The sequence below is a fragment of the Rhinolophus hipposideros genome (assembly GCF_964194185.1).
Source record: "Rhinolophus hipposideros genome assembly, chromosome: 7".
Classification (NCBI taxonomy): Eukaryota; Metazoa; Chordata; class Mammalia; order Chiroptera; family Rhinolophidae; genus Rhinolophus; species Rhinolophus hipposideros.
The window spans coordinates 15,781,159-15,795,136 of record NC_138053.1 but is presented as its reverse complement, the minus strand read 5'-3'; positions in this window follow the sequence as shown (position 1 = coordinate 15,795,136).

Genomic DNA, 13,978 nt, shown 5'->3' with positions numbered 1-13,978 from the left:
TGAGGTATGACTGCTGTGCTCTCTAATTGCGCAAGTCTAGGCTCAGGTGTGCAACGTAACTTTTCCCCTGCCGTGTCCATGAGAATTCCTCAAACTTGGGTGGCCATATAACTCATGATCAAGTTGGGACAGTTTTTGTGACTGAAAAGGGAGCTGCTAATAAGTACATTGGGATAATAGCTGAAACTAGAACTCTGGGGGGCAAAGTGGGACATACGCTTCGCCATTCTACTTAGAGCAGTTCTGCGATTTGGAGGAAGGATTTTGCAGGTTTTGTGGTAAATACTTGGATAGTAAGAGTTCAGTGTTTCCTTATTTTAGTTTTTCAGACAAGAGTAACCAGGATTCAGAGAGTAAGCACTTGCCCAAGGTCACACAGTAATTTCTGAATGGGAATTCAAAGCTAGCTCTGTATGCTTCATCCTGTGGTTTTGGTAAGTGATTTCAGACTTTAGCCTTGTACCCATTTTCTGAGACTCCAGAGAAATTGTTCTAGCCCTACAGCAGGCCTAGGGAGGCCAAGGGCAACGCTTCCCTCCAGTTCCCTAACTCACAACCTCCGGTGCTGATTTTCAAATACGGGCCAATTTGAATGGTCCTTCATCTGGAGGGTGTGGGTCTTCTTTGGTACATTTACTGCAGCAGGGGAGGTGGGACACAGTCATTCCACTGATGAAGTCATTAATTAATTAATTAACTCTTTCAACTGATATTTATTGCTTTTTGCTTGTAACGGTGATTCTTTTCATGACCCCTATGTGAGTGTCCTCAGGCTGCTGTAACAATAAGTACCACAAACAGGGTGGCTTAAAACAACAGAAATTTATTCTCTCATATTCATGGGCCAAGAATCTGAAATCAAGATGTCAGCAGGGTCATGTTCTCTTCAAGTTTTCTTAGGGAGAATCCTTCCTTGGCTCCTCCAGCTTCTGGGGGCACCTGGTATTCCTTGACTTCTGGTAACATAACTACAATCTCTCCCTCCATCTTCTGTAGCCTCATTCCTGCATGTCGGTATCAACACGTGGCCTTCTTATAAGGACACCAGTCATTAGATTTAGGACCTTATTCCAATAGGACCTTATCTTAACTTAAATACTAACATCTTCAAAGACCCCATTTCCAAATACGATCACATTCTGACATTTCAAGTGGACATGAATTTTGGGGGGACACTATTCAACTCAGCACAACCCCCCTTTGCTTCTCATAAAACCACCACTTCTGTGCTCCTGCTAAGGCATGATCAAGAGTTGAACATCACCAGAATACCCATATGGGAAGAGTCTTGGGTGCCACATTCTGGTGATAAAAGAAGGGGTGGGGAAGGACTGGGGACTTGTTTTGAAGCTATGTTTACATAGCTCTTTTTATGAGACTGGAGGAAAGTCCATGTCTTTTCCAATGAATAGGGGTTAAAGGGAAGGAGGTTCTGAAATTTGGGAGCCTTAAAACTATCCAGAACCACTTCTTGCTATCACCGCTATCAGGAGAGATCTTTAAAAAGAAGAAATTATTATCATGTTTTTAAAAGCCAATCTTTAAACAAACAGGTGAAATTGGATAGACATTATTTGAGCAATTTGATTTTTAGAGCTAAGGAATTTGCAAAGTCCCTCTTTGTACATTTTGCTCTCAAATTGTTTATGTCAGAACTGTGGAGTCTTCTCTTACACCTTTTCCTTCCCTTTTTTATTTTACATTTTCTTAAATGTGATATATTCTTGTCACATTCTTGTCACAAGCTATCACCTTGTCATGGGCTAAATACCTTGTATATCACTTAGTTTTCCTGACTTGCTTCAGTGCCTCTGAAGGAAACTGCCAGGTACCTTTGTGCAACGTACCCTCGATAGCCATGTCTTGTGCTCTGGTACTGTCCCTATTCATGTTTGCACCCCATATATTTTACAGCAGACCTGGCATGGAGATGGTATTCAACTATATGTTAGGAGTGACCGGTTAGCTCAGTTGGTTAGAGCATGGTGCTGGTAGCACCAAGGTTGCTGGTTCGATCCCCACATGGGCCACTGTGAGCTGTGCCCTCCTTAAAAGAAAAAAGCCACATGTTTATTGAATGAGCAAATATTATACGTGAGAAACAGACAAATTTTACCTCCTCTGCTAATTGGATGTGCTAGTCTACCTATGAATGTTTCCCTCTTCTCTCTAGGCAGCCAGATAGAATTACACATTTTTTTCTGTTACTGCCCAGTAGCCTCTGCTTGTACCTCTGCTAATATGTTAGCATGTGATTTCATCCCAGGTACATATTCAGATGTAAAGCACCTCATAGACATGTAAAGGAGATGTCGTGACACGCACCAGATGAGATTCTGCTCAGATTCCATGCGGAACTGGAACACTGCCCTTCTGTCTCGGAAAATTGCCCTGGTTTTTACTGTAAGAAAATAGTCTAAAGAAGATCGTGCTCCATGAAGAGTATACATGTGTTCCATGAAGAGAAATCATGGGTAATTCATGATCCAATTCTAGTACAACATATGGACCGTTAAAACCAGCCTACCTCAATAACGTTTTCAACAACTTTGGAATTACAAATCTTGCATTGTCATGACGAAAATGATGGCAGGCACACTTTGACCATTTCAAATTCTAGATCATTCGAGGCATTGTTCATAGAAAACACTCTACTAACTTTGCTAGGTGTCTAGTCTAGAGAAACATTAATGCTTATTTTCCTTTGTCAAATCTCTCTCATTTTGCCTACCATTAATTTAAGTTTGATGGTAGAGGGCTATCCTGAACATTATATAACATATATTACATTCAATACAGACAAAGAGATGAAGATGAAGATTTTCAGCCCATAGAAAATCAAAGGAGCTATCTAACTTCCTCCTTCCATTTTCCTCATGGTAAGTAACATGGCAAGATTGATGTGACGGAGTAACTTTGGTATTGTATCTATCGAGAGTCCCTCCTTAATCCTATGTCACAAATGTCTAAAGAGACTTCACTGGAATTCAAACACCAAAGATTGACATCTTCTGTCATGGCTGCCATTTTCCTCTTTACCATATTTTCCAAATTTGTATCAAACTGTATTGCTAAGGCTTTAGAACATAACTGATCACTTCACCTAATTTGAGGAACTTTCCACTCAGTTTTGATCTCATTTCATTGAAATAAATGCAATCACGTGTGCATGTGGCCTTTCTCACTGTGCAGACATCCCACGATCACCTGGTGGCTCTGGTTCTCAAGGAGCTTACGGTTTATTGTGGGAGACAGACACTAAACGCGATAGCTAAGTAAAGCATCACGATATAAAATAGTTATATATACCATGGAGAAAAATGAAGCAAAGGAGGTGAATAAACAAGGAAGGAAGTAATCAAGGCAGGCCTCACTGAGCAGGTGAGTTTCATAAAGGCCAGAAAGGGAAAAGAGATTGAACCATGAGGATAGGAGTATGGGGGGAACAGAAGGGAAGGGAATTCCAGGAAGAAGAAAGAGCAAGTGAAAAGGGCTTGAGTTGGGAATGTACCGGTTTGTTTGGAGGAACAGTGAAGAGGCCAGTGTAGCTCAAGTTCAGTTGGCAAGGACTGTAGTGGTGATGAGGTCTTTCAAAGAGTTCAATAGTAATGCATTTAGCATTCCTAAGGAAATTTTTATTTCCAGCATTAGGAAAAAAAGAATTGTAAACTATTTGATGGAAAAAAAAAAATGTGACTTTGCCATTGATTCCATCAAGTTTCCTTTTCTTAGCTCAAGAGCAAGAATGTTCAAAGAAGAAGGTGGCAAGCGTAAGAGGAAAGTAGAGGAAAGAACAAAGAAGGAGCAAGCTTGGCCAGCCCAGCCTGGCTTTCCCAGGCCCTCTCCCATCCCCTACCAAAATCTCTGTATCAGACCCCTTCTGCCCACTGCAGCTGGATCTATCAAGGACATTTAGAAGCTCACAGGGAACTGACCTGCCCAGGATGAACCTTGGCATCTTCTCTGAGACATATCTTCCATCTGCCTTGCCCGTGGACTCACCTTTCACAGCTGTCAGCCAGCTGCTAGTGAGATGGCAGAGTTGAGATTTTTTTTTTTTTTTTTTTTTTTTACCCCAATGGAGAGGAAAACATTATAGGCAAGTTTTTTTTATCCAATTTTTGTTTATTGAACAATTATCTGTTGAAGTCCTACTATGTGCCAGGCACTGCTAGCTAGGAAGAGACACTCTTACCCCTGTGCCCAAGGAACTTATATGCCTACCATCAGTAAAGGATATACTCTTCAGGTGTTGGGGCCGCGTTTTCATCTGTGGCGAAATAAGCACAAGAAATGCTTGAACAGCCTCTGTGCACCCCAAAGACTCCAGGTAGGAAATCAGTATGTAGTATGTTGTGAGCAATTCAGGTGGAAAAGTAGGAGCCTCACTCAGAATGACTTAAAGAGCCCCGCTCCACTAAGGCTATGACGTCCTTTAAGAACCAATGCAGCTTTAGGAATGGGTCACATTGTTCCTTCAACAACTTTCATCTTTCTATTCCTCACTTTTGAACTATGCTACTATGGGGAAACTCAGGTTCTTGCTTTCTTCTTCCAAAGAACTTGCCCTTATAGACCCAAAGACTCTATCTCAAATGCATACTACCCAAGAGAAAAGATCTAACTGGTCAGCCAATCTCCTCCAGCTCTGTGTCTCTGGGCAGAGATCATGGACAAGGCCACCTCTCATGTACAGAGAAGCTATAATGGGGTCAGTCTCCCATTCCTGGTCCAATTAGCTGTGACTAAGGCACTGGTTCCACATGATACATGTACGAGGTCTGACAATGAAGTTTGTGAACTGGTTGCAATGATGTTGCTAACCTTTTTCAATATCAGAAGGATTATTCATTATGAATTTGTACCAACAGGACAGTTAACCAAGTTGACTATTTGGAAGTGCTGAAAATGCTGCGTGAAAAAGTTAGATGACCTGAACTTTCGCCAACAATTCATGGCTCTTGCATCACGACAACGCACCAGCTCACACGGCACTGTCTGTGAGGGAGTTTTTAGCCAGTAAACAAATAACTGTATTGGAACACCCTCCCTACTCACCTGATCTGGCCCCCAATGACTTCTTTCTTTACCCAAAGATAAAGGAAGTATTGAAAGGAAGACATTTTGATGACATTCAGGACATCAAGGGTAATACAATGACAGCTCCTTCCAGTAAGAGTTCCAAAATTGCTTTGAAGGGTGGACAAGGTGCTGACATCGGTGCATAGCTTCCCAAGGAGAGTACTTTGAGGGTGACCCTAGTGATATTCAGCAATGAGGTATGTAGCACTTTTTCTAGGATGAGTTCGCGAAGTTAATTGTCAGACATAATATGTGTTACATCTACTGGAATAAAATCTTCACAGGAAAAGCACTGAAATGCCTGGCACAGTGAAAGTTTCCCAGAAGACTCCTAACTTAATTTTTCCAGCCCCTGGCATTCTGTTCCTTCAGAGAAGTGAGAGGACTTCTCTATTCTTCACCCTCACCTCTTTTTTCTTTATTAGACCTCCATCTATACCAGCCTACCACATTCCCCACTCCACCCTAATACCAGACAATTCAACTGTGCAGGGTTTTCCTTCTGAGTGTGTATATTTGCTCACTTTTCATTCAGAAATCTGGAAATTTGGTATAGATAATTAAAGAAAGTTTTCCTTATTCTTCTAGGAGCTGATGTCTCTTGATATTTCCAACCTCTGTATTCCATGTAGAATTCATGAAAGCCATGTAGTTCAAAATTAGATTACTCTTTCAGATTATTTGGAGCTTTGCTAGGACTGGCCAAGTTCCTGATTCTTTCCTCTGTGTCGATTAGATCACATAATGTTTTATATTTAGGTTTCTCCACACCATTATTACACCCAGTGGACCTCATTTAGAATGTTGCGGCATCACTTGTGTGTGAGAGATGAGTGCATTCTGCCAATCCACCAACGTGTGCTGGCATTTCCTATTTAAAAGAAAATGGACCACACACTTCTTGCTTGTGCTTATCAGGTCTTAAATGGAAATTATTAGACCATAGGGAAGATTTGTAAGAGATAATGGTAATGTAATCATTTCATCAGTTATTCCATTGGAAGGGAGGAATCCCTTAATTTTCCTTCTTTCTTTGGGAGAACTGTTTATGAAGGTGAAGTTCAACAAGTCCAGAGGGCTGTGTAAGGGCCCAATGGGGGATTTCAGGGGCACAGATCCTCTTTTTCAAGAAAGATTTAGGAGTAAAAACAGATACTAAGGGGGAGATAATTCAGTTTGCAGTGATTTATGCCAGGCATTATGAAAGAGTGTGATCTCTGTATACTTAGAGCACAAGAAAACACACTCTCCTAATGCAGAGAGAGGAGCTGGCCTCAGACTCTGTCTCTCTCTAGATCTGCCAGCCCCATCTTCTACCCCTGCCATGGTCTCTGACCATGATGAGCCACTTGTTGGCTTCGACCCTTCTGGTTTTGTCTCTAACAAGCCTTCATGTGGTGGGGGCTTGAGGACAATTCATTCATTCCTTTGTATGTTTACTGATGTGTACTCTTGTTCATTCATGCACTCATTTGACAATGATTCAACAAATATTTAATGAGAGCCTCTATATGCCTTGTGGCATGTCAGGTCCTGAGAGGTATATAAAAGTAAAGTCACAATTCCTAGTCTCCAGAAGTTTATCATTATATTAGAGAGACAAATCTAGCACATATTTTAGAGTTTAGTGTAATACATTACAGTTCAGAATGTCCGTACCAAAAAAGGGACCCAGATACTAAGAGCTATTGGAGCTCCCTGAAACGTGATCATGAGCAGTGGAGACTACCTGGAGAAAGTAAGACTTGAGCAGGACCCTAAAATATGTGTTATTCCATGTTGGCTAGAAATGGATGTACAATACATTTTCTAGAAAAATAATTAGATACAATATATTCATGTCCTCAGGATAAAGATTTCCTACTGAAGCATTGAACATTGATGATACAAAATTGATTAACATTTTATATTAAAATTGAGACCCCATGAAAAGAGTGAAAATATAATCACCGAAGGGGAGAATCCTATGCAATGCATATAATTGACAAACTTCTTATAAAGAGACTATATGAGCACAAAAGACCCCTCTGTGAATCAAGTTCTAAAAAACAGACAACCCAAGATAAAAATCATGTAGTCATTAATTGGTACCACACAGAAGGAAAACTCTAAATAGCCAACGACCATATGAAGTGCTGTTCAACTTATTAGTAATCAGGGAAATGCAAATTACAGTAATGTCAAAATTTGCCACCAGATAGAAAAAAATGTTGCAAACTCATAATTTGAAGTGCTGAAGAAATATGGTATAGGAAGAACTCTCTTCCTGACTTATGGGAGTACAAATTAATGTAACTATTTTGGAAAACAGTTTGGCAGTTTCTAGTAAAGTTTAAGATACATAAATCTCATGATCCAGCAGCTACGTTCATGGGTCTATACCATACAGAACTTCATGCGTATGTATATGTAACAAGATATAGGTTTCACAAGGTTCATAGCAGAAATTTTCATAATAACCAAATAATGAAAACAATTCAAATGTCCATCAGCAGTACAATGGATAAATGATGGTATATTCTTACAAAAAGGAACATTAAACATGAATGAACTGAGTCACATACAACCATGTGGATAAACCTTACAAATATAATTTTGAGCAAAAGAAGCAAGATTTTAAAGAAAGCATTCAGTATGATTCTATTCATCATATTCAAAAACAGGTGAAATGAAGTATGTTATTTAGAGATACAATCTTAGGTAGTAAAACTATAAAGGAAAAAACCTAAATGTTTTCCTAGAAGGCAACTCATATCAAAGTGAATATTACATGAAATAATACATTAAAAGCACTTAACCCATGACTTGGCACACAGCCTATACTCAATAAATTTTAGTTAAAAGTATTTATCTTTATCCTTAAACCCAGTCCATTTCCTGGCAAACAGCATGGGCTTGGGTTGGGGGTGAAGGGGGGTTAAGTTAACCAGTTAACTCCAAGAAGAGAGTCCTAATGATTAAGACAGTGGCCTGCTACTTAACCTACTTGTTATGGACTCTGAATGGCATATATTTCTCCCAAGGCATTTCTTTTCGTGTGAAATATATATGTTCTCAATCATAACTATTGATTTCATACCCAGCTTTTTCTTACAGTCAAAGAGCAAATATATTCAGCCAAAGCAAATAAATGTGCATTTAAGAGATCAGTCCAAACATCGAAAAGAATATCTTGAAAATGGCTGGAATCAAGTTGCAAGAGGAAGGATGAGGTATATGCTCAAGGGGAACTTGGAGATGGCACACTGACTGTCGCAACAGCACAGTCTCATTCTCTCTATCTCGATATAGTATATTTGCAATTCATAAACACTCAGAGGTAAAAATATAAGCAACCTTGGGTTTCAGCTAGAGTTGAATGAGGAAACTCGTGGCATAATTTTGGAAGTACCAACTGTCCTTGGAGCCAACTGTCCCCACCCTATGGAAGTGGGAGGGGAAAACAGGAAACTGGAACAAGTAACCATCTGTGTCTACATGCTATATGCTCACTGCTGAGCCATATGTGTTAACTGGAATTACCTCTAAGATACCAAAATGTAGGGGACATAAATCTTAAAACAATTTTTAAAAGGTAATCTATGTAATATGATAACATATAGATAGGGCTTTCTATGACTATTTTAACAGAACTAAACACAGTGAATACTCATGACGACACCAGGGGTTTACAGATGAGGTCTGTGGGGGTACAGACCTATGATATGATATGATATGATATGATATATGATATGATATGATATGATATGATATTAAAGACCCAGTCTTATATTATAGCAAAATAAGACCAGGTATTATATTAATTTTTGCTTCAAAAAAATGCATTAAAGCTGATGGTCTGGCTAGGTCTTATTTTAGGGGAAACACGGTAATGGTATACATCTTCCCAAAGCATAGAAACTATGAGCTTAGCACCTAGTTAGCAAGAATTATTCATAAAAATAGGGAGCCACCAGGTGGTGTTCCTAATTAATAAAATTCTTCTGTAAACCACATCATGAATTACATAGATGATTTAGATGTTTGTATATTGGTTAATATTGCATTTGGCTGCCAGCAGAGTGTTTATTTGCCTTGCTCAATAAGAGGTCTAAGGGTAAAAAGTCCAAGGCTAGGATTGTAGCTCAATGATTCCACAAGGGACCTGGGCTCCTTTTATATTCTGGCTCTTCCCTCTTTAGCCTGTAGCTTTATTCTTCAGCATTGCAAGATAACTTCTATACCTCCCCTTGCTGTGTTTGTGTTCCAGGATGGAAGAAATGGGAAGAGGCAAAGGACAAAAATCAAAAGTCTAAAGGACATGGCAGCTGAAGTTATCTTTTCCAAAAATCTTTTTTTAGAAGTTTCACCCAAGAACTTCTACTTAGATTTTATTGGCTACTTCTAAATCAATCCTAGAACGTGAGTAGGGAAAAGAGGGTTGCAAATGGGAGCTGCATCGTTCAACTTTCGGTGTGTGTCATAGGATGATTTGCTCTCGGAGCCAAAATTGTTAGTTACAATTTTGCTCCATACAAGTATGCTCCAAAGAGATACTTATAGTGGCTTCAGAAGGGAAGGCCAAGTATTGTGCCCATTATACAAGAAATGGATAGAAATTTGCTATGGCCAGCCTGGGGCTTGCCAATAGCAATATTCCCTATAAAAAGGGACTTGTAGTTGTTAGCAGGCAAAACCTTTGTATGGGAGGGGACATCTTCTATTCCCTTGTCAGTATTCATTCCCACTTTTCTAGTAATAGCACCCTGGTTTTCTTTTGGAAAACTTTTCCTGCCCAATCTCAGTCTATGTGGTTTGGTTAGGACAAATGCCCAAGCCTGGTCAGTCAATCACTCCATTTCCTTGGGTGCAATGATTAGTTCAGGGATAGCTGGGTGACTCAAAATAGCCTGTTAAGACTCAGCTCCAGAATTTTTGTTGAAACCATTGGGAAAGAGTGATCTTTTCCCTGGGATTGCTATCTAGAATAAGGAACACTCGGAGCTGCTGGGTAGATTTTGCCTGAGATTAAAGTCAGAGCAGAGGAAGGGAGAACTGAGACATGAAGAGAAAGACTGACACTTCATGAAGTTGTTTGAACCTCTGAATCCATCCATCTTGTATACCTGAAACCCCATAACCTGGTTTTTCATACATAAGCCATTGAATCCTTTTTTTAAAAGCTATTACCAGTTTAATTTAATTTTTGTCACCTGTAGTTGAAAGAGTTCTCAGTAATATAACCAGATGATCTTATCCCTGATTCTTCTTAACAGTCTTCTCAGGTTTCGGGGACAAATCATAGTGGTTCTCTATCTTCACACATACACATCCACAGTCATTCAGAGACTCACACTCATTTGATTGTCTCTTTGTCAGGGAGAAGGAAGTAGAGGGGCTCCTGCCACTCACTTGCACAGCTCTACAACTGGAAATGAGAAGAAAATAGCGCCAATAATCAAATCATAAGTAAAATGACATCTATACAAATGAAATGAAACATTGGTACACGTGCATGTACTTCTGATCCATTTTTACCAAGAACAAAATCATTTTGAACATGCTTGAATTTATTTTACAAAAGATTGTTGGGGGCTAGCCTAGTAAAGCAACGCATGGAAATCTGTTAAGAGAATGTGACCAATAGAAAATCTTGAAGGTGACAGAATAGTGGTGATGGACTTACGGAAAAAGTTTATTGGAATGTTTCGCCTTGTCTACTGGTTCCAAGATAAACATTTTTTGAGGAAACAATTGTGAGAAATGCTTCTGTTTGAAAACATTTGCTTATGGAGCAAACACTTGATTTTGAAATCTATACTTAAACTATTAGGTTGCTGCCAAATAAAATACTTGTCCACCCAAACATATGTTTCAACTGAATAATGCTTGCCAATGTAGACAGAGAAAAAGAAAATGCCCCAAACATGGTCAAGCTTAACAATATTTTAAAAAGCCAAATTGTTAATTACCGACTTTACAAAATGTTGATTTTCCAATCAATGTTCCAGTTTCATTTGTCAATTACTGTATTATAAAAATGGACTAAGAATGTATTGTATGATCATGAGATTTTTTTTTTAAGTTCTTTTTTAGAATCTGGCAATCCTATCAATGAAAAAATTACTTTTTTTCCTTTGAGTCTACAGAATCTTGTCATTTCTCTGTAATTTCTTTTGAAGGGAGATTAACCATAGTTAGTCTGTAATTAAAAACCATATAGGAAACGTATCTGCCTATTCTAAAACATTTTCCTATACAGTTTGTACTTCAGAAGGATCTGGATCACTAGTCTTTTAAACTTCTCTCAGTTTTATTCCATATTCCATACGAAATGTATGTGTATATTTCATAGTTACTTACAGTTTAAAAAGAGCAGGTCAGAGCATTATAGCTTGTGCCATCCAGAGGCAGGAAATGGCATTGTCAAGCTTATCAAATTGTGGTCCAGTGCAGTTTCTGCTGTGCTGATGGCTTCATTTTGGAGCCCTCAACAGTTTTTTAGTTATCTTAATAGTAAGTTGCTTTTCAGACCTGAACTTGAGCATGTTCGCTCAGGATATTCTCATAAAAATGTCTTTCTAAACCTATGGAATATGACTGAATGGACCCCATGGAGATTGAGCTATGGCTGTAGGGCAGCCAGCCATCTAATTGTTATTCTCATGAATGGATGAAGAAAAGTCACCCAGGCCTCCCAGTTTATTTGTGTAGGGTCATGTCTTTGGGTCTTTGCTCAGGCCCTTCCTGGTCCTGGAGTGCCTTTCTTCAGTTCCTCTCTACCCACCGGAATGCAGAAAATCTCTATGGCCCATCTTCTTTGTGAAGCTTTGCATGTTTGTCTCCTAGCCTAAAGCCCAATAGCTTCCTCTTCTGAACTCTTTTGCCATTTACTGGCTCCAGATCCTGATGGAGCCAGTAAGTGGCAAAAGAGTTCAGAAGAGGGAATTCTTCTGGTGGAGAGGAAAGGCTGAGTCTCTGAAAGATTTCCCCACCATAAGATGACTGAAGGCGGGGCACTGCAATTCACTCAATTGATGTTCCGCCCAGCAACATGCAGGTGTCTTTCTTTTGGTCTAAAGGCAAGTTTTCCGGTTCCAAAGAGGAAACTGAGGGTAGTTCTTTTTTTTTTTTTTTTTTTTTAACTGAGAGGCTCTTTGTCCGCAGGGAACTCTGCTCGCTGTGCCATTTGTCGTGCAGGGCGGCAGGTGGGGTCTCAGCTCCCGCTCCCCACATAAGAACACAGGACATGGTGAGGCCAAAAAGGAACACCCACGGAGCCATAGGTAGGGGAGTCATATCACTATATTCTCACCGGTGGCATCCGCCTCTCTGCAATCCGCTCTTGCTAGCCCCCATTCTTTTTGCTAGCGTAGCCACAGCAGTTATGTTAGTGGCCAATGGCTTACAGGTTACAGCTGACAGCCAACTAGCCACAGCTGATGGCCATCTGATCACAGTTGATGGCCATTTACTACCCGAGCCAGCACCTTTCTATGTGAGGCCGAGAGCCTGGAAACTGCTTTTTGGGGCTTTGTCCCCACACTCTTACACAGAGAACATACATTCACCGGAAAGAATACAATAAAAACAAGGCTTAGTGTCATCTTCTGACTCCCTAATTCATAGGGAGGTAAGGGCAGGCACCAATGCAACCAGGAGGGTGCAGGCTGGAGGGGCAAACAGGCTGCCCAGGGTCCCACAGGTGTATGTAAGAACCCCTGTGGGAGCATATAGGTCCTGTGACCTCAGGCTGGCCTGGGGGTAAAGACCTCAGGGCCACCTCAATCATGGGGCTGCTGGAAGCCATCCTGGATCCTAGAGGTAGTGTCCAGGCACTCAGGGGAATCCACCATGCAGTAGGAACCACCAACCCTCAGAATGTGAATCAACCATAGCATATGTTCCTAATTTCAAACAGATGTGCTGCAATATGCTTGCCTCATCCTGATTACAACCTAAGGCCTATAGGCTTCACCTAATTTACAACAATCTGGTAACTAAAGGAAGACTGTTAGAACTAGGTAGCATTTGCTGGAAGAGCTTCAAAGGAGATCATCCCAAAGATACCTACCAATACTCTCTTGCACACAGTAGGTACACATTTGATATTATGTATAGCTGTTAATTTGCAGGTAACTTCAATTGGCCTTATCTATTCTTACAGATTCTTAGAGAAATGGAAGAGTAAATTCCTAGGGGAAGGGTAGATGTAAAGGAGATATGAAGGGAATACATGAGTTTCTGAAGGGATAGCTCTCCTTGTTTAATTATTTCTCTTTACTTGTCAAGACATAAAGAAAAAAGAACAGCTGTTTTTCACTCAATGTCTATTCATGAAATCTTTATGGGACTGAACAGCCCCGATATGTTTTAAACTCACAAGGCCTTTGCATATAATAATAGCTGATTTCCCTAGAAACGGAAAGGATATATTTAGAGGCTTTCCTGGGAGAATGAACTGGCCCCAGGGATTGGTAATGGACTGCAGAGCCTTTCACCTCGAGGTCAGCAGGTCAAATCCAAATCAGGCCTGGGGTGGCTGAGAGGCATTGTTTGAGTGACAGCTGTTGGGTGATCAGAATGAAAGGAGCTGGAGGGTTCAGCTGCATTTCAAGTGAAGTGAACAGGTGTTGTCTGCGGTTATCCTGGCAGAGGATGAAAGACAGTGGTCAGAAATGGGCTGAGCTCGGTCTCTCAGCCCCAGAGGCTGTCTCTGACCTGGCAAAGTGAGGAGCTTGGCTTCCTGGTATTGTTGTGACCGGAGGAAAGCTAAGGAGATGACATGGATAAAGGGCCAAGGCCTCCGAAGAATGGTGAGGCTCATGCTGTACCATCTGAGGAAAGAGCTGACTTCTGCCTGCTATGCTTTCCAGTGCCTTCCACCTCATGCTTCCTACTTCTCATACCCTTTCTT